Genomic DNA, 20044 nt, shown 5'->3' on the forward strand with positions numbered 1-20044 from the left:
TGTCCTCACACACAATCTGGTCGTATGTTGACGCTGTGATACCCTACAGAAAAAAAGGAGGGGACTGTTTTTTTGCACATGCGAAACATCCACCTCCACACCGTCTCCAAATGTGACACTGCTTTGAGTGCTGTCAGGCCTTTGCATCAATTCCCCATGAGAGTTAAGCAATCTAGAGTGCAAGGACAAACTGTCCAGCACTAGGTAGCTGTCAGCATGCTCCACAATCAATATTCTTTACTCTTTTACTGTTGGAAAATATGCAGGGTCTGCTGCATAACAGCCATTTCAATCCTTGCCTTTGCAAACACATTAACTTGTGCCTGAGCAATTTAGAAAATGAATTGAATTTTTCCATCCCTGGCATTTTCCATTTATCATGCAAAGCCTGAGCTATTATGAGTTTTAGTGAATGGAAAAACAAATCCTGCTCAGGCTCAAGCACCATACTGTATTCGATGACAACCTGTCACAATTTTAGAGACAAGGTTTGGTGTTGGCGCTCTGCGTGCACAACCTAGAACACCCACCGGATTAGGAAGTAATATCATTTTGCTTTTTTGACAAAACATCGATCAGCCACAACATGAAACCTCCTGCCTAATATTGTCTAAGCAGGTTCCCTTCATGCTGCTAAAACAGCGCTGACTGTCCACAGACCTCTGCAGGTGTCCTGTGGTATTAGGAGGTGGGGCCACCGTGAATCTAACCAATCGATCTCAGGTTTTTCCAGCGCATCCCACAAATGCAGGATCAGACTAAGTTGTGGGAAATTTGGAGCCTTAGTCAAAACTTCAAACTCGTTATGTTCCTAAGCTATTTTTGCAGTATGGCGGGGAGCATTTCCCTGCTGAAAGAGGCCACTGCCATCAAGAAATAGTGTTGCCATCGAAGGATGTATGTAGTCTGCAGCAATGTTTAGGTGGTACGTGTTAAAGATACAGCCACGTTAATGTCTGGACCCAATGTTGCTCAGCAGATCATCGCCCAGAGCATCACATCGCCGACTTGCATACTTCCCTAAGTGTAATCTGCTGCTGTCTTTTCCCTAAGTAAATGATGCACAGACACCATGCTGTCCCAATAAACATCATTCGACAGATCACTCCATCTTCTTCTATTGCTCAATGATCCAGTTCAGATGCTCACATGCCCATTGTTGGTGCCGTTAGCTGTGGACAGCACACAAGCTGCGATCCACTGTGTGTTCTGAAACCCTCCTATCAGTTTGTGGTACGCTTAAAAAACTGCAAAATTACACAAGTGGTAGGTTTACCAGAGTGTAGAGATGGAGATTAATTATAATTACACACCAGCATTCAATCATCATAGCTTCAAACCAAAGCATACATACATGGACTGAAGGTCTTTATAGACCAAAAAATGTTTGGATTTATTTAAAGCACACTTGCAGAACATTTATGATGTGCATAAATCAATTTTAAAAGGATGATGTCTCATTCAAAAAGGAACCAGAGACATTTAGATCTCATTCAAGCCCACATTGATAATTAAACCCAATGCATAATATGGAGGATCTGAAAGGAACTAACCAGAGTAAAAACACCAACAACTATGACATGGCTCAAAATAACAAGCAGCCAGGGTCTGAAGAGTAGAAACACATGTCATCTTCCATGAATTATACAGTTCACACCACATGATCTGTAGATATCCTCAGACACATATCGATGCACAGAACTGAGACCTAGAACGCTGAAGCAGCACCCAGCCTGACCGGATATGACCCAGTCGCGAGGCAGATCTGTCGAGAGCTGCATCCTGGATTATGCTGCCATTCGTAGTATATTCCATTTCAGTGATTTCTACAAGTTGGCTAGCTTGATAAAATTAATCGAACAAATGAGATTTCACTGGTCGGTACGGTATCCTGTCTCTTATTACTTCTCACAAAACTTTGTCTCATCACCTGCCAAAGCAACAAACACTGAGGACGTTTATGCTGCATGATGCCTTGTATGTTGCCTTGCAAGGCTGCTGGATTCTCGTGGCATTTGTGAGATAATGATCACAAGAGACTCCATCTTGCCAGGCTTCAAGCGATGTCCTTGTGGCCGATCCACAGATGTTGGGAACACTGTGCTATGAGAAGCTCCTGGCAACTATGGGCATGTGAGTGTTAGACGGTGATAGACAGATGGTTCATTCGATCACATGCCAAACACTTTTTGGAAAGTGTCTTTGCTTTTCCAAGCAGCTTCAAACAGGATGTTTTCTCAGATGGCTCTGTGTAACAAACAATCCAGTTCATCAGGTTGCCTTGTATGATGCACAAACACCAACTATGGGGTTGACGTTAATGACGACATTCAGAAAATAGGCCGTTACACAAACAGAATTATCAATTTGGAGCAAAGAAATAGATAAAAACTGAAACTGATCACAGTTATATGGGAGGTAAATGGATCATTAGCTTTGACTGAACTGGGTGCCACCAGAGTCATGCTATTGAGTCAAATATTTTTATTATTGTGAGGAGGAGCTGCTACCAAACAAACAAACAAACAAACAAACAAACAAACCATCCTTTTTTTTTAAAAAGGCACATCCAATACAAAGCTCCAGTTCTTTTTGAACTTTGCATTCAGTAGGCTCTGAAAATGAGAAACTAATCTTCCCACGGCGCATAATAAGGCGCATAATGATATTTGGTGTATAACTGAGGGCAACACAAATACAATATATGTGGGTTCTCACTGTAAGGGGATCTTTGACTCAAACAGAGGCCCAGGAAAGGGTTGGAGAAAATTTAAATGGAACAAGCTTTAGGGTGGGGACTGGGACATTCCTCAGTCTGCCAAAACAGAATATCTTTGCTTCTGAAAGAGACAACTTGTGTTCTTTATTTACAGGTCTAACTGATGAAAGCATTGCACGGGCAGACGGACAAGGACGCCACTATTGTTTACATTTCACCAAAGACAAAGAGTGAATTTTGCAGATCTGTGCATTAAAGCACTACAGTATCTACACAGTATCTGGCTTTCCAAAATAAGACTTTGACAGCAGTGGCCTTGATACTTTTAGAGAAGCTGCTATTTAAGCAACTTAGCAACTCTTCCAAGCAACTCAGACATGTTTTTTTGCAGCGAAACAGGACCGCGCTAAGAAAACACAGATTGCCTTTGATGGTTTTTACTATTTTCATCATAAAAGCCTTTTTCTTTTTTTTAAAAAAACAAAAAGCAGCACTTTAAAGATGTGGTACACCTCAGAAACAAAGGCAAAGTAGACCAAAAACATTTTAAAAACCCTCTCCACCTTTTTAAAAAGCACAAAAAGCAGCTTAGATTCCATTAGTGCAATGTGTGACAACAGATAAGGGATTGAAAACTGGCCAGGCTTTTTTTTCCTCCAATACTGAATCACTGAAAAATGCCATAATTGGCCCCAATCCCGATCATGTTTACTGGCCTAGGACATCCCTAAATGTCACCACTAAGAGCTTTAAGTTCTTAAAACTAGATTGCCTCATTTTGGCAACCGCAGCGGAAAGGTCTGGCAGCAGTCGCAGCCTGGCTACCTTTTTGTTTGTTTGTGACATACTTGGATGTAATGCAATGCTTTGCCTGACACTTGACTGTGATGTCACTCATTTTGATTGGCAGCTGCAGTGTTGGGCCTGTTTTAATAGCTTCCTGTCTGGTGATTCAACAGCACCCCCCTGGGAGAACTGCCGACCCCAAGACACAAAGACACACACACACACACACACACACACAAACACACACAGCCCTAACACTGAGCTGCAAACATCCTCAGCCTCCCTTCGATGTTTACCAGCTGCAGTGGAAGCACCGGTATAGGTCTACTGAACTCCTCACTAGAAGAAGTGTGTAGTGCACATACATATATATATATATATATACATATACGGCTCAACAACAATCCACAGTGAGCTCAACTGAACAATCATCATTTTTATTCTACATTATTCTAAATGCTCCAACAATATTAGGTCGACTAAGGAAAGTAAATGGGCACACAATCCAGGATAAAAAGGTCATTATGATGCATTTACAATGCACTATCAAATACAACACTGAAACAAACACTGTCTGACAGACTTAAACACAAATAACGTCTGTTCTGAATTGTGTTTGTGGAATCTTTTAAGGAAAAAAAGGGAAAAAAATGGGCCAGCGTTTCACTTACTTAGAATACCCTCCTCCCAAACACACAGCAAAAACCATGTCCAAGAGTCTTACGAATCACCTCCAGTGACTCAAACATTTGGAATTTAGCTTGGGAAAGAATCTTTCTGGAAATGAGCGCAACCTACTTTGACCCTGTGCAGTCTTCTCTCAAGCGCAAGCGTCAGAAAAAAAAAAAAAAACGAAATCCAAAAGTTTGACAAACGCTTAAAAGGAAAGAAAGAAAGTCGAGCTAACATCCATTTCTAAATGCCTCTCAGCCGCTCACTAATCTGACCCATATGCACTCAAAAGGCATTTAACATGGGATAGAAGCAGAGCGTGCACTGTGGTCTCGACATAATGCCTCAGAAAAGAAAATCAACAAAGATCCTTTGTTTTCTTCACTGTGCTCTCACCCTGACTGTGGAGCCTTGCTGGCTAAGCGCAACACATAAAACATCGCGACTGCAATCAGTTTATGAATTCAGTCCTAGAATTCCTCAGCTGAATCACAGCCGTGGTGTTTTGGTGTCTAATCTAAAAGCCAGACTTGCTCTCTCACAGCCCAGCACTTTAACTACGGTGGATCAAATGCAGCACCCTGACATACTTTATCAAGGAAAAATAACTTCTACCCTTTTACAGGGGGAGGGTGGAAAAAAAAAGATCTATGGAGAGAATCATGCAAACAACAACAGAGCTGAGATAAAAGCTACTTACTTGCCTTCAAACTGGGGTGGAATAGTGAAGAGGAAGTTCCAGCGGATCTTAATAGTTTTCAGCTGTGGGCCAGATGGTGGTACACTAAGGACTGCAGTGAGGGGAGATGATGAGGCTTGCAAACTCAACAAGAAGCTTTTGCCTAGACACAAGATACTTGACATTCAAACCCAACTTCCTCCGCCCACAGTTTGTCCAAAAGGAGTTTTGCATGTGCGAGAAAAAGAAGAAAAAAAAAGGAGAGACCCCTTTTGACAGAACTATTTCGCTGCGATGCATTGTGGCATACCAGAGATGACCTATAAAAGCCGTGATGCCAGAGGTTGCAGGTTTACCCTTTTGCTGCAGCGTGTGATCGCGCCGTGTGCACTGGAAACAGCCTCGGGTCAACGTCTTGGCATCAATCAAAACAGCGGTATGGTCAAAACATTATGAAGCAGAAGTCACAATAGTTTTCCAACTTAAAGCACTAAAAGCCTCCCTGTGAGATTATGTCAACTTAATAATACCCTTTCCTTTTCCACTGCACTCCAGAAACATTTAAGGCTCAAAGTGCCTATGCCGGCGGCTGAAAGTGTGTTTCACCACTTTAGAGTCTGACACTTGATTGTCCTTTTTATCACATAGAGATGAACTGCTTGGGACGCTCTGGAAGTGAAGACTAGAGGGCAGGACCAATGGAGAAATAAAAGATGATATTGGAAATGACAAACACCTGAAACTGCAGTCCAATTACTCTGCTTGTTGAGAGTTTTTTGTTTCCAGCATCTAAGACCTTATGCAAATATTGTCTCTCAGGGGTCTAACTGTCTGAGTATCCCCTCTCACAAACTTTCAAGCACCTCAATGAAGCAAAAAAGGGAAGGGCAACTGACCACTTTCTATAACAGTGGCTGTACCTTTTCACATAATGCATAAAACAAATGTGAAATAAAGGTTAAATGTATTCCCTACAGGATGGAAATAATGCAACTTTAATATGAACTATAATATAACAGTGGATCGTATCTTCATAAAAATGTTGGAGGTGTACAGCTGTGGGCGGTCAAGCAATAAAGTGCATTTTTAAATGGTGGGCTTCTGCAGGTCTCCCAGCAATAGAGACGCTCATCCGGATAAAATGAGCGTACTTTCGACATCGGAGAATTCGCAGTTGTGTTATCGAATGAAGACAAGTGTGTTGTGTAGTTTTTATTTATTTATTTTTTATACATGAGCTTCAAAGTGCTGCAGAAGATTTTATTTATGTGAGCTGCAGCAACTAAGAAGTAAATTAGCTCTGCAGAGGGTACTGTATGCTTGGAGGAAAAAAAATAAAATAAAATCCAGATTTTTTTTAAAACGCACCTCCAAAAAGACAAAAAAAAAATCACCAACACTTGCCAGCCAATTTACAAAGGTGGTTCAAAACAAAAGAGGGCATGACTTTTCTTGCTTTTCTTGCCGTCTGGTTAGAGATTGAGCTTGGTCAGGGCCTTGGGTGGCGGTGTGTTTTTGCTGGCCAGCACAGCTTTGGTTTCTGCATGAGAGAGCATTTAAAACAGGGAGGGTCTCGGGATTTTTTTGGGCTGTTCTGTTCACACTTTATTTTTCTAAGGTTTTTCTTTGCTCTGCCCTGTATCATTTCATGTTTGCGTCTTGTATGAACAGCTGTGGCGGGTGTAAGGGAAGTGGCTGGGCCCAGACACTTTCTGGGAAGAGTGGGGCCCTTTATGCTACACAGACAGATACAATGGGGCAAAAAAAAAAGTGAAGGGAGGGGAAAAAAAAGGGACATTATACATGTGTAGTGGAGAAATTAAAGTTGTAATTAATGATATCTGCTTGTCTTTTCCACTTATTTATCTGTGTATGTACTACAAATTTATAGTTGTCTCTACTGCATTGCATTGGGTGTAAAAGACAAACAAAATACGACAGTAATGCCCATTACTTTAATAAAACTTGACCATTTTCTGAGAAGCAAAAGAAGGTCAAGACCACAGCGAAGGAGCCCGACAGACACAAAGACTCAAATGCATCTAGGCCATCAGTCGAAAACATCCATGAGTCATCTTTTCAGGCTTTGTTTAGTAACCAGACTGCAGCCTCATACTTTGTTCCCTTGTTCCGTGTTTAGTTGGAAAACATACAAAAAGAAAATGTGTATTTGGGGCGATACAGTGCACGATGAACAAATAAATACACAGAGCTTAAGTATCTTCATCCTGCTACCAATGTTTGGAGTTCTTGTGCTTTACAGATTTATACAAGTTCAGACTCCAATTATTTCAGTCCTCGCCGGGGATGCTTGTGTGAGTGTGTTTGTGGGAGTGGGGAGTGGGCGGAGCAGCAGGAATGTGCATCTCAATGAGCTGCATCTCAGTGGATTTTCATTGAGATTTGCAGCCTCCACAAGATTTGTGTTTCGTCTAAGCAGTAATGCAAAGTAGCAGTGTGTGATACCAGAAATGTATGTTCAGTTCGGTTTCAGCGCGGCGTGTTTACATCCCTGCACCGCTCGCTGCAAGTAAAATTATGATGACGAAGAGTGAAGGCGATCACTTCCTTCCACCGCTACTGTGTGCAGCGCAACATTAACAACATTAACACAAGAAAACGCTGACTTGAAAGGATTTATATCCACCGTGCCCTTGATTTGAAGCTGAATAGCAGGAAGAAAATACAGACTCAAAAAGCGTAATGTTTTAATTCGTCAGCAGCACGAGCCCAGCATTTTGATTTTGACCTCAAGTATGCGAAAGCAGACTTGAGAGCTTCAGAAACAGTGTCCTCATGTCAATGTCAACACAGGCTGTGTGTTTTGGTAATAAGACAGTGTCAAAAACAAATACTGTAATTCCCGGAGAAGCGGTCTCGCAAAGCTCGCTATTAAATCATTCTGCCACTTTCAAATATAAAAGGTGGGATTTGCTAACTAAGTGCCAAAACAAACGCAGCATAAACAAAGAGTAATGAAAGATATGATTAAACAAGACAGCCTATCAACCCTGTTGGCTCTGTCAGGCTGTATTTAAGATGTTCTATGAGCAAAAAATGCCAACGTGCTCACAGTGATGCTGTCAGTGTGCGTCCAATAAGGAGGTGGAGTGTTTACCAAGTTCGCTGTCCTAGTCAACATTAACAGCAACCACAACGACAGTACAGCTGTATAAAGTTTTTAGACTGTATCCTGAGGGGGAAATTTAACAAATTAAATATTAAACCAATCCCATCCATCCATTATCTATACACCGATTTATCCTCACTAGGGTCGTGGGGGGCTGGAGTCTATCCCAGCTGAAAGCAGGGGACACCCTGGACAGGTCACCAGTCTATCACAGGGCTACACTTAGAGACAGACAACCAAGCACACTCACATTCACACCTACGGACAATTTAGAATCACCAATTAACCTCAACATGTTTTTGGACTGTGGGAGGAAGCCGCAGAACCCGGAGAGAACCAACACTGAACATGCAAAGTGCACACAGAAAGATCCCGGGCGTCCTCACCGGGACGTGAACCGGCAACCTTCTTGCTGCGAGGCAACGGTGCTAACCACTGCGCCACCTTGCAGCCCTGAAACCAATACATTAAATAAAAAAATAAAAGTGTTGACGTGTGTGGCATTGGAGGGACAATCACGAAAGTCATTAGGATTCATCATGTAGGGACTGAATACGTTGGTACAAAATGTCATGGCGGTGTGTACAATAGTTATCAAAGTGATTCACCGACAGATCTAAACCCTATGTGCCCCTTGCATTGCTATGAATGCTAGCTACACTTCACATTCTCCATATTAGCAAAAATTGCCGTGATACCTTTGAATATTAATAAAATGTCAGCGATGATTCTTCATCTAGCCAATGAAATGATGCAGAACAAAAAGCCAAGCGAGGGCAAGGTAACTGTAATAATTCGGTTCAAAAGCTTTATTCTATTCAAAATGTTCTTTCATATTCCAACCGCTAACAGTTCTATGAATATAATAGGTGCTAGCTTTACTGCAGTAATTATCAGCAATTACATTCATTATTGATCATTAAAGTCATCCGTGTCCACTGCGTGCTGCTCAGAGACCAAAACTTAGAAATATGCAAAACAGCAACATGTGTGCCAAATCCTCAGGTAGTAAGGAACTGAAACTAGGGGAATGTTTTGCATTTTTGCTTGAAGAATTAAATGAAATATCAACGAATGTAGTCAACTAATCATTTCAGCTCTAATTTATTTGTTATTTAACAGCTGCATTTTCCAAAGTGCATCTATTTCATGCCAACTATTCTACCAAAACCGTTTTTAAGCTAAAAAGTCAAAGTTTTTGCAATACTTTAGATTCTGGGTTGCTATTTCAGTGAGCCCATTTAATTGAATATTCATTATTACTTAAATATCAAATATTTACTGGCACAAAAATCTGTTTTTAAGCTTGGGTACAAATGTGAAGCTTAAACATTATTCCTTACAGAATGAAATAGTGGGTAAAGGATACAGGTGAAATGTGTTTTTTTTTTGTTGTTGTTTTTTCTGTCGCGGCGCAATAAAGACAAACAGTGCAGCCAGGCATGTGTGCTCTCAACCAATCGTTAATTCTGTCTTAAGCATTTAATTGTTGGTAGGCGGCGAACAACCCTCAAAGTGCATTAACATTCATTTTAAATAAAGGAACACATCACGCTAAAATCAATTTGCCTCCACACTGTACAACAGGCAAACTCAATAGGTCATGAACTGGCCTTTTTTTGCTGATTCTACACCGGGAAGCTAATTAAAAGAGACAAGCCATGCAATATCATGAGGTGCAAGGTGAAAGCAGGGAGGTGTCCACTGCTAATGTTCCTCTTGTTGATGCAGAGCTACACTCTTGCTCCGGACTGCTCCAAAGGTCACACCGTGTGCGCTGCTCTGCTGTACGACTGAAATGAATGAATTAACTCGTTTTCATTCAGTTGTTTTATTAATTCATCTTTAGTCTCGGCAGCATTCATCTGGAAAGAGATGAGATCTACTCCGCAGTCTAGAAGGCGCATTAGGACCCACAGCACTAAATTTAGGAACTATAAATATGATTTATATTTTGTTTTGTAGTCGATCGATTCTGCACAACTGGTCAGAGAGATGTGAAACTAGAAACAGGTGTACCTGCTCCACACTATTTTCCTTTAAGTAGATGACTGTCCTCTATGAAGTGTCTGGATGTCTTGCTTTCCTTCTATTTTTATTTGAGCCATTGGTGAGAATGACGCAAACACAACTACTAAATGTAGACTCACTAAGCATTCCAGTAGGAACATGTGTGCCATGTAGAGTAATCCAGTACAACAGTTCCCTACATACATGAGGAACACATAATGCATCACCACCAAACACTACAACCTCAATAATAAACACAATGCAGAAGTATCATCTGTGGACAACATCAACAAAAAGTGTTTTGAATAAAACGCTATGTAAGTCTATGTAAAATACATTCAAGTACCTTTTGTCATTTACATTATAAATGAATAAACCAGATACATAAAATCACATTATATCTGTTTTAAATGCTGTACTGCTCTAAAGATAAATCACTCCAACCAAAAGTGTAATCTCACCATTTCACTGTTTCTGGCATTACGTAAAGGTACATAAGCAGTTTACCACAGCCTTGGGAGGCATCCAGGTTTCTCTTGGAATTGGTTAAGTAAATTTCCTACAAGGCTGAACATAAACATATTTTTGTACTCACAGAAAACCTCAGTGTAGCGTAATTCTCGGAATTTCAATCCATCAAAGTCATCAAAATTCAAATGATCCTTTCCTTAAATCCTCCTGCATGTCACCTAAGTCAATAGAAGTGAAACCTGGAGGCATATCAGATATTTCAAGGCCTCTGCAGTCTGTGCGTGCTTGCTTGCTGGCTGAGTCTGTACAGTTGCACATCTGCAAAGCATTAATATGCTGTTACAACCAACAGCTCAAGTAAAACACTGAAATGAGCTTAGAGGCTGGATCTGCTCAGAATATCTCCTCTAATTTTCAAACATCGATAGTTTGTGAAGTTTCATTTTTCTGAGAAATCGTATTTCTCCAACTGTGTATTATTCACACACGAAACGTGATGGCACATTGAGCAATTTGTTGTGTGGGTGACTCACACAATTAATATGAGTTTGCTACAACGGGACAAAATCTGTAGGCAACAGTAATCAATTCAATGACAACACGAAGCGGTTACGCTACAATTCTTCACAGGTCATTCCACCATCGCATGGTACCAACCTCTTAAGGCAAATCTGTATTAATATTCATAAGGTCAACACAATGTCTGAAATACAAATTCTGACCTTTTCCCATGGCGTCCTTCTTAAGCCGATTAGCTTATCCGTTAAACCTAACTTTATTTGTGTCACACATTTCATACTAATAAAATGTAACACGACGTCCTTTATACAAGTGAAAGCAAACGTTCAAAGATGTTTCATCTCTCCAGTTATTGTCAAAACCAGATCAGTAAAGGTACTTTAAAGAGATCTTACCAACCAAAACACACGTGAGTAAACACAAATCTGCATAAACACTAATCTCGCACATGGCATCCTCTGTATTTTGATCCATCCATCCATCCATTATAGAAAGATCCATCATCGGGACGCAAACCAGCGACCTTCTAGCTGCGAGGCAACAGTGCTAACCATCGTGCCACTTTGCAGCCCACTGTGTTTTGATACACCTTTAAATCAAAGCTCAAATGGTAGTCAGTGTGATACCAGGAGACAGAGAAATCTCAAGCTTGTCTCAGTTCTGCTTACAGTTTTAAACAACACAGAAAGAAGGGAAGTTGGTTAAATGCTAATTGATTATCGATAATCGTTGATGAACTTTGCAGCATAAAGCTGTAAAAAGTCAGTTTAGCTGCTACGTGAGGCTCATGCTGCCACAAAACCAGGATTTTCAAATAAAGGCAGAGAGCTGAGCGTCTGTTAGCAGAGAGCAGCTGTAGCTAACGCTGCTAATGCTAAGAAGCAGCCACACTCTGATTACATGCTTCCAATGGATTCAAACTAAAGGGATGAAGTGTTAATGTGGTCAAGTATCAGTTAAGGAAAATGTTAAAATAATAGAGACAGTTATGGATTAAAGCCATGCTGTGTGGTGGAGAGTGCAGCTGACATACACTATAATTTGTGTTTAAAGAATTAGTGCAGGATTATGGTGGTGCAGAAATACATCATTCTGTCCACAATCATCCTCAATGAACCCAACTAGACGGTTTAGACAGAAGAACTCTGACACATCACAACTTAAAAAAAAAAAAAAAGTATCTGCTTTTTTAAGCTTGGAAAGATATGGAGGAGAAAATGAGCACTTTCATGCTGCGTTACCAACATATTTGATGCAACTTGTTGCTCTTGAGATTAAGACTTCGAAAGCCAAAACATAATACTTGAGACATGCTGATGTAATTCCATGGGCAAACAAGAGCAGTGGTCTTAAATGGTGTTTCCTGATGGAGTACCAGAGGCATTCTGCTGTGCATACACTAGGGGTAAACTCAGGTTGTAATAATGAGAATATTAGTTGTATAGCACCTTTAAGAACACAATTCACAAAAAGCTTTGACAGGTAGAACATAAAACAGGTAAAATATCAGGCAGGACAGGGCAAACACAGGTCAAAACAAAATAATAAACAAAAAGTGCATGCAAACACATGTAAATACACGCCGTTAAAAATGAAAATGGATAGCTAGTTTACAAACTGGTTAAAAGGACGACATCAGACAAGGGGGTTAAGAGAGAAGCTGAAGAGAAAATCAAAGATGAAAACAGCCTAAGATCAGGAGGTTAGAAAGAGGGACTACAATTTTTAATTTAAATATCTTGCGACTGCATCTTCCCTGGTGGGAATGACACTCCCCCCCACAGGAAATGTGAGTCTGCAAAAATTCAAAGAGCACTGCTTAAGTGGATCCTTAAGATGGTTCCACAGATTTGAAGGGTGACATATCGTTTGAATGGTGCATATGAAATATGTTTCTGCCTGTTCTGACTCTGGCATGTTTATACCTATGGGATGTCTGTGTAAGAACTGATGGTAGACTCACTTGTTTTCAGGCATAACTCAGTTTTATGGTACTTATTACAAAAATGCACTGCATCAGGCTCTGTGTGTACGATGTCTACCAAATGGCAGCTGGATATACTCCCTCTCCCATCCTGTTTCTTAAAAATTATGTTCCTATACATAATCACTGGCTGGATTATGCTCCGAGGCAAGATTGTGCTTTGAAGTGAAGGTTTATGAGCTGCATCAGAGTTGGCAGGAGGTGGCTGGGTTTGATGGCAGGTGTGCAAAGTGGACAGCTCCAAGACCAGCATCACAACCAGAACCCAGGGGTTCATGTTAAGAGTTCAATCTGTGGTTAGATTTAGCCAAGAAAACACTTTAAGGTAAGGAAAAGATGGTAGTTTTAATTAAAGCCAAATAGAAGAGATGTGTCTCAGACCACAGTGGACGTCTTCTGTATTAAACCAAACCATTTTGTCCTTAACCAAGTGTATCTTAAGAAGGAAGAAAAACGTCGGTGTAGTTATACGATGGTCAAATGCTAAATGTGACATCCACTTATGATTATGTGTAAACCGAACCAGTAGTGCAATGTTGCTTTCATCAGCTATGGAATATTACCCAAAACAAGTATTTCTTCATTGATTGTTAAACTTATTTGGAACATTTTCTTTATTTTTATTTCATGTTTGGAATTACACAGTTCTTTTCAGTCTTACTTTCCATATGAACTGTGCTGAAAGCTGTGCAGTGAGGCTAAAAATAGTGTCAGTTGGATCTAAAAATGCAATTATGGGAGCTTCACCTTTGAGAGTGCAGGGCCAACGAAGTTTATAGCACGATGAGCGGCAATCTGAATAGTCCTGATCACATTTACAGAGCAGCACTTCAGATAATCTTTAAGATGGTTCCCAGGATTTGACGGATCAGGGAGGGAGGCATATTCTTTTGAATGGTGGATATAAAATATGTTTCTGCCTGGGCTTCCTCTGACATGTTTATCCCTTTGGGAAGCCTGATGGTAGAGTCACGTGTTTTGAATAAAGAGTTAGTTATATGATTAGGGTAAATAGAATCTGCTTCCAAAATCTTACTAAGATAAGTCACAAAATTAAGAGAAAAACCACAATGTTCAGAAAAAGTGCAGACAAACAAGGAAATCCCATCTCATCTCATTTCAAAAAAGCTTCTTTTAGTGGTCAGACTTCCATTTCCAAAGAATCCCTGGCCTAATAAGACTCCTGACTGCAAAGCCACACCTTAATCAAGCTTGGCAATTACAGTAAATTGAAACTATTTCCTGACATTTTCAAAGATGTATCAACAAATATACAACGACTAAAGTACAATTTCATGACAAGCAGTTTTGTTTTTAATGCTGTGATACGTACAAAAGGACTAGCCTCATTATTTTTGTGACATCAAATTGAAAAAAAGACCTACAAAAACTCCTACAGTGCTTGTGTACAGCTTCCTGAGGACTTCTCACCACAGTCTTGTTGTTAAATTTACTCCCAGTTTGCCTGTGTACAAAACCAAACCTGTGTTCTCTGACCATGCCTGCTAACCCAAGCTAAATATTTGCAATACATGAAGCCACAAACTGTGTTTTTACATGCCTATTTATGCTGTGTTTGGGGTAAATTAGTCAGCTTTGGAGGCACTAGTGGACACATTTTTAAGTTGTTGTTGTTTTTTTATTATTCTTTTTCAATTTTAATATAAAATATGTTTACTTACTATCAGCAGTCAACACAGGAAAGCTACATGTTATAGAATAATGGATAACAGATTTCAGTGCAGGGCTGATCATTAGTGTCAGAGCAAGTTTTCGTTCTGATGGAAGAGGCTAGTTCATGACTGGAGTGTGAATGTGAATTCCTGGGAAAAGAAACAGCTGACCAAGCACAGAATATCCGGAGGGCCATGGCAGCTTCTCCAAAATGTTTGGATAAAGATTGTACAGATCTGTCAGGGGCCGTCATCTAAAGCAATGATGAATTAATGCTTGTGCTGCACCCCAGTCAGCAACAAGTACAGCGCCTATAGCCACCCCGCTGAAAGTTTTTCCTCTTCACTGCTTTTTAACACTGAATTATGGTCAATATAATTTGACTTACTTTGACTTGTTGACTTAATACTTGATGGGGTTGTGAATTTGTGTGACTTCCAGCACCAACTGGCTGCACCTGTGTTAAATTAGGTGAGTCACTTTGAAAGGGGGCGAATACTTATGCATTCATTTTATGCATTTTCTGTCTTTAATTATCCTGTTTGTGGTGTTCATGTACAGGATCTCAAGGCACAGCCGGGGTGAGGAGGGTGTCAGGTTTTGGGGACGGATGATGTGGTACCGCTGGCTTAATCAGACTGTAACCTTCAGTATGTACTGGAGGAGTTTGCAGCTGAGTGGGAAGGGATGCGAGTCAGCAGTCGAAAACCTGTGGGAGTTGTTTCCCCAAGTGAAGGAGTTTAAGTATCTTGGAATCTTGTTCATGAGTGATGGGAAAATGGACTGTGAGATGGACAGGCGGACCGTTGTGGTGAAGAGAGAGCTGATCCGCAAGGCAAAGCTCTCGATTTACTAGTGCATCTACATCCCATCCCTCACCTATGGTCACGAGCTCTGGCTCGTCACCTAAAGAACGAGATCGCAGGTACAAGCGGCAGGGTGGCCGGCCTTGTAGAGAAGCTCGGACATCCAGAGGGAGCTCGGAGTAGAGCTGTCACGTCTTCATGTCGAAAGGAGCCAGCTGAGGTGGTCTGGACATCTGATTTGGATGCCTCCAGGGAGACTCCCTTTGGAGGGTTTCCAACCATGTCCGCCTAGGAGGAGACCCCGGGGTAGACCCAGAACTCAACGAAGGGATTATATATCTTGTCTGGCCTGGGAACGCCTCAGGATCCCCCAGGAAGAACTGGAAAGTGTTACTTAGGGGGAGGGAAGTCTGGAATGACCTGCTTCATCCACCGCTTCCACGATACAACCGCGGAGAAGTGGGGTATTAATAATGAATCAATATTACTTTATAGAAAACTTTTTCCACTTTCACATGCAAGAGCCCTTTTTGTCAATTCTTCTAGAAAAAGACAAACTAAAGGGAGGTGAATGCTTTTTTATCGGCACTGTAAACCCTCTACCTTCTCAAATCCAAAACTAGCTAACATTTTTTTTCTCTAATTTCTCTACAGTTCACCACTTTCAGACACTTCAATGCTCTTTTACATGAACAAACATTTCAAGCTGTAAACAAGTGAATTTTACTGAAAAGCATGCTTTGTAGCAGTCAGCTAGAAAACAATATCATGTAATGGATGATAGCAGGTAGCCATTACATGTTTCATAGGGCATTCAAATGCTTTTTAAACTGGTCTGACACACTCGTAAATCTTAGAGAAGGCTTTCAGTGGCTCATTTATGGTCCAAATCTACCTCAATAATTTACTTCTAATCTACACCCCTGTTTCTGCATGATAAGACGTTGCCCAGCTTCGACATAAAATCCGGCCCAAGTCATTTATACAAGGCCATATTTTACTGTCAGCAACTGTTTTAAATGTAGTCGCCACATTCAAGAGTCTGGCAAGCTCTACTTTATTATCAAAGATTTTTTTCAGGTCATGTTTTTCCCCTCACAGACACTCCAAATGTACAAGAATGTGCAGGAGAAAATAAATCACTCACTACAAGCAAAAAGATCCACAGAGGCTTAAATGGGACTTGCATGAAAGAAGCTCTCCTGTAACCATACAAACTGTCCTCTTTTAAATGGTAAGCAAGGTGTTGCTACAGAGTCTAGCCCCCTAAAAAAAAAAAAAAAAAACTCTGATCATATTTTCTACAACACTGTCATTCTAAATGAAAGAAAACATCAAAGCCTCAAGTATACAGTCAACTTTATAGCAGGCTTTCTCTGCCTCTTTATCACTCTCCATCCTGACTGCTTCTGTAAAATCATGCCATAAATTGAAAAAGACACACAGCGCTAGTTTGGACTGTCTATCAGACAAAAGTAAACCCCTGTGCTGTGTGAACAGAGCCACAGAAAGGAAGGAAGACTGGCTGTAAAGGGGTCTATGGTGTGCCGGTCTTTTTTCTCAGTACACAGTTACTTCATCATTTCATCACAGATCTCTAGAGAATCCCACAAATGCCAAATAAATGTAGATGTTTGTGCAAAAATGGAATCATATTATTATATTATACATGCCACACAGTCAGTGGGCTTACACATTAGTCTATACACAAGTTCTATACATGTGCTTTAACACAGCTACCATTCAGACACAATGACTATTCCCACCTTAGTTACTTAAACCGAGCCGCCACACTTAAATCACTGCTGACAATGAATGTTTACCATTAATCATCTCGTAACAATGCAATGTTCTGCTGGGAAATTCTGGTAATGTTATAGCTGTTACTTTGACACCACATAAGCATTGCTGCAGACCAAGCCCATCATGCCATGGCAACAGAACTCCCCAATGCTAGCGGACATCCCAAGCAGCACAATGCCACACCGCAAAAGCTGCACAGAAGTGGCTCGAGGAACATGACAAAGAGCCTGTGAGCCCACAAATTCCCCAGATCCCAATCCAATCGAGCATCCAGGAAATTTACAACTGATGAAAACTGCTTGTTTCTATTTTTTTTATTGTAATGTAATTGTTCATTTTAAGTTACATATGTACCTGCAAATCTGCACAGCAATAAAAATAAAACAGCTGACAACTTTTTGATTGAGAACATACCATCTTACTCAACTGATTTTCACTAATGTACTATATTTCCCATGTGGCATATGCCATGTGTGTGGCAGGTTGCAGGGAGTGGAGCCAAGAGCTTTAATGGTTTAGAAAAAAAACATTGGCAAGGACTGACCTTGGGTATTTGAAAAAAAACGGCATAAACGTGGATTTTTATGCTGTGATATTTACCAGAACTGTAGGAATTTGAAAGATCCTCTTAAAAAGGAGAAAGCAGAAATGTCACTGCCAAGCATAAATGCGTTTTCTAAGAAGATAAACAGCATGGCATCATAATGTCACCTCATTCCTGTCTACGTTTATCACAAAGCAAAGGAACCCTGACAAGAAAATACACAGCTGAATAATGTGTCAGAGCTGTATGTGTGATTGCTACCATATGCTATCTGCTGTCTTTTACTCCCACAATCACAGAGACATTCACTGTTCTGAACAAAACAAAAAAAGCATGTGCATTAGCAGGATCTTGGCTGAGGGGGATTTGAAACTATATAATGATAATGATATATAATTAAATCTTCAAAGACGGCTCTTAAGATAGCTGATGAGGTGTCTTACTGTTACTGTGGACTGTTGATGTTCAGGTTTTGTTGTTGTGTCTCACTCATCTAAAGGCTGATGGGTGCTCATTAGTGCTGCATCTTCTGTAGGCAGAAAGAGACAAGAAGAAGAAAAAAAACAGTGAAGAATCAAGCTTTGAGAAATTAGCGAGCCCTTTTGCCAGTGTGCTCTCTGTAGCAATTACATTAAGCAATTTTCCCCCCAAAAAATCGATGGTTATTTATCGGCCTAAACATTACTTATTCATTTCATTCGCTGTGAGAAAGTTAATTTGCAGACTGAAAGTAACAAGCATGTGTTTCTCTTGCAATTAAGGCTGCGGCTGGGTTTGACTGTGTTTACGAGGTCCTGGTGCTACAGATATTTTTCACCTATATCAACCTCTTAGACTGACAAGTAAAGCTTAAACTTATAAGGCAACACACACCCAGCCAGCCTATCCTGCCAACAGCCTTATAGAAAGCCTAAAATGTACAGTATCACAGAGTAGAAGTACAAAAGAAAGTTAGGGACCCCAAAGAAAACAGCTGAAGAAGTGCAATAAATCTCACAGATACGATCGACAAATATATTTAATCGGAAATATAATGCTCGCGTTGGACGACATAGGCGCTGGCTCGGCGCTTTTCATGTATGAAAAATGTTGGCATTCGAGCAACCATGAGCTCGGCCTCATGTCCAATACTATAAAGTATTTGTGTTGGTATAAACTATTAAATTTATAGCGCGGTGTCAGCTGCCGTGATTTGTAAGCTGTCAGTGTTTATTAATGGTTTACAGAAAGCAAACAAACGGACTGATCAATCACTCTCAAAAATGCAATGTTGAAAAGAAAAAACAAAAACAAAAGAAAGAAAGAACAAATCAATGATGTGCTTCTTTGGGAAAATCTGAAATCAAAAATCATAACTCAGCTGAGCCTGTTCACCAGAATCCCACATTATTAGACCTTCAATCTTTCCAGTGGGTCCGTCTTTAACATTCCATAGTAGAACGGAGAAGATCCGATCAAACCATCACCACACTTTGGCCCTTTTCAGCACGATATCGGCGCATGTTTGAGTTCAAATGAGTGCTTTAAGAAAGGACACGCTCAAGATTAAAGTGAGCTGTCTGGACACTTGATAAATGAGGGCCAAAGTTTTCTATTATGTGTTGCCCTGTAGTATTGCATAGTTATCATGAAAGCGCCTGAGGAATTTGTTGGAAATGACATTCAGAGATAGACGTAAAGGGCAGAGAGAGTGCTGAAGGTGTTGCATTAATTTGAGACGGGGGGTAACTTCTGTGGGCAAGATTCTGTTGATATATACTGCTGAAGGTGCACATATAAGTTTTGGAAGTTGAAAATGAGCATGCGATGCATTTCTGGCGACAAACACCACAAATAATAAGTTTGCCAGTGTGTCGTATTCACTGTGATTTCTAGTATTTAGTCATAGTCTGTATTGCTTAGCCCTGCAGGTTCATGGTCCTTGCGCTGGTAAAATAGCACCCAAGTGAAATACATCAGCAGAAATGTGGCATCTGCATCTAGAAACACAAACAAACTTTACACTGAGAAGCTGTACTTGTCCAGCATTAGTCCCAACAACTGCTTAGACAAGGTGAAGAAAGTGAAGGTGTTCTCTTTTTATTTCAAAGCTAAAAGACTGAACCTTCTTTTATTACTCTCTCAAAATTAAATCCTCTCCTTCTTCATATTTCCACTTAAGTAAAACCAAAGGTGGCGTGATCAAATTTCTCCCATCCATCTCCAGCTGAGAAATAACGTAAAATGGATTTTCTTCAGCATTTCTCT

The 20044-nt window shown here is 40.5% G+C and overlaps 1 protein-coding gene across 8 annotated transcripts in view; it reads right to left on the reverse strand.

Moving 5' to 3' along the window:
* The window catches only part of gulp1a (GULP PTB domain containing engulfment adaptor 1a), an 81600-nt gene that overhangs the window by 30264 nt on the left and 31292 nt on the right, over positions 1-20044 (reverse strand). For 2 of the 8 annotated variants that reach the window (XM_008293105.1, XM_008293110.1), the window contains exon 2: positions 18241-18326. The exons of 2 other annotated variants lie outside the window; for them this stretch is intronic. The gene's annotated coding sequence lies outside the window, so the exon portion shown is untranslated. Of the gene's footprint in view, positions 1-4176; positions 4248-4303; positions 4323-4877; positions 5013-18240; positions 18327-20044 lie in introns of those variants that run through there. 4 more of the 8 variants (XM_008293107.1, XM_008293106.1, XM_008293109.1 and 1 more) reach the window with 4 other exon arrangements.

The sequence above is a fragment of the Stegastes partitus genome, unplaced genomic scaffold (genome assembly GCF_000690725.1).
Source record: "Stegastes partitus isolate 25-593 unplaced genomic scaffold, Stegastes_partitus-1.0.2 Scaffold858, whole genome shotgun sequence".
NCBI lineage: Eukaryota > Metazoa > Chordata > Actinopteri > Pomacentridae > Stegastes > Stegastes partitus.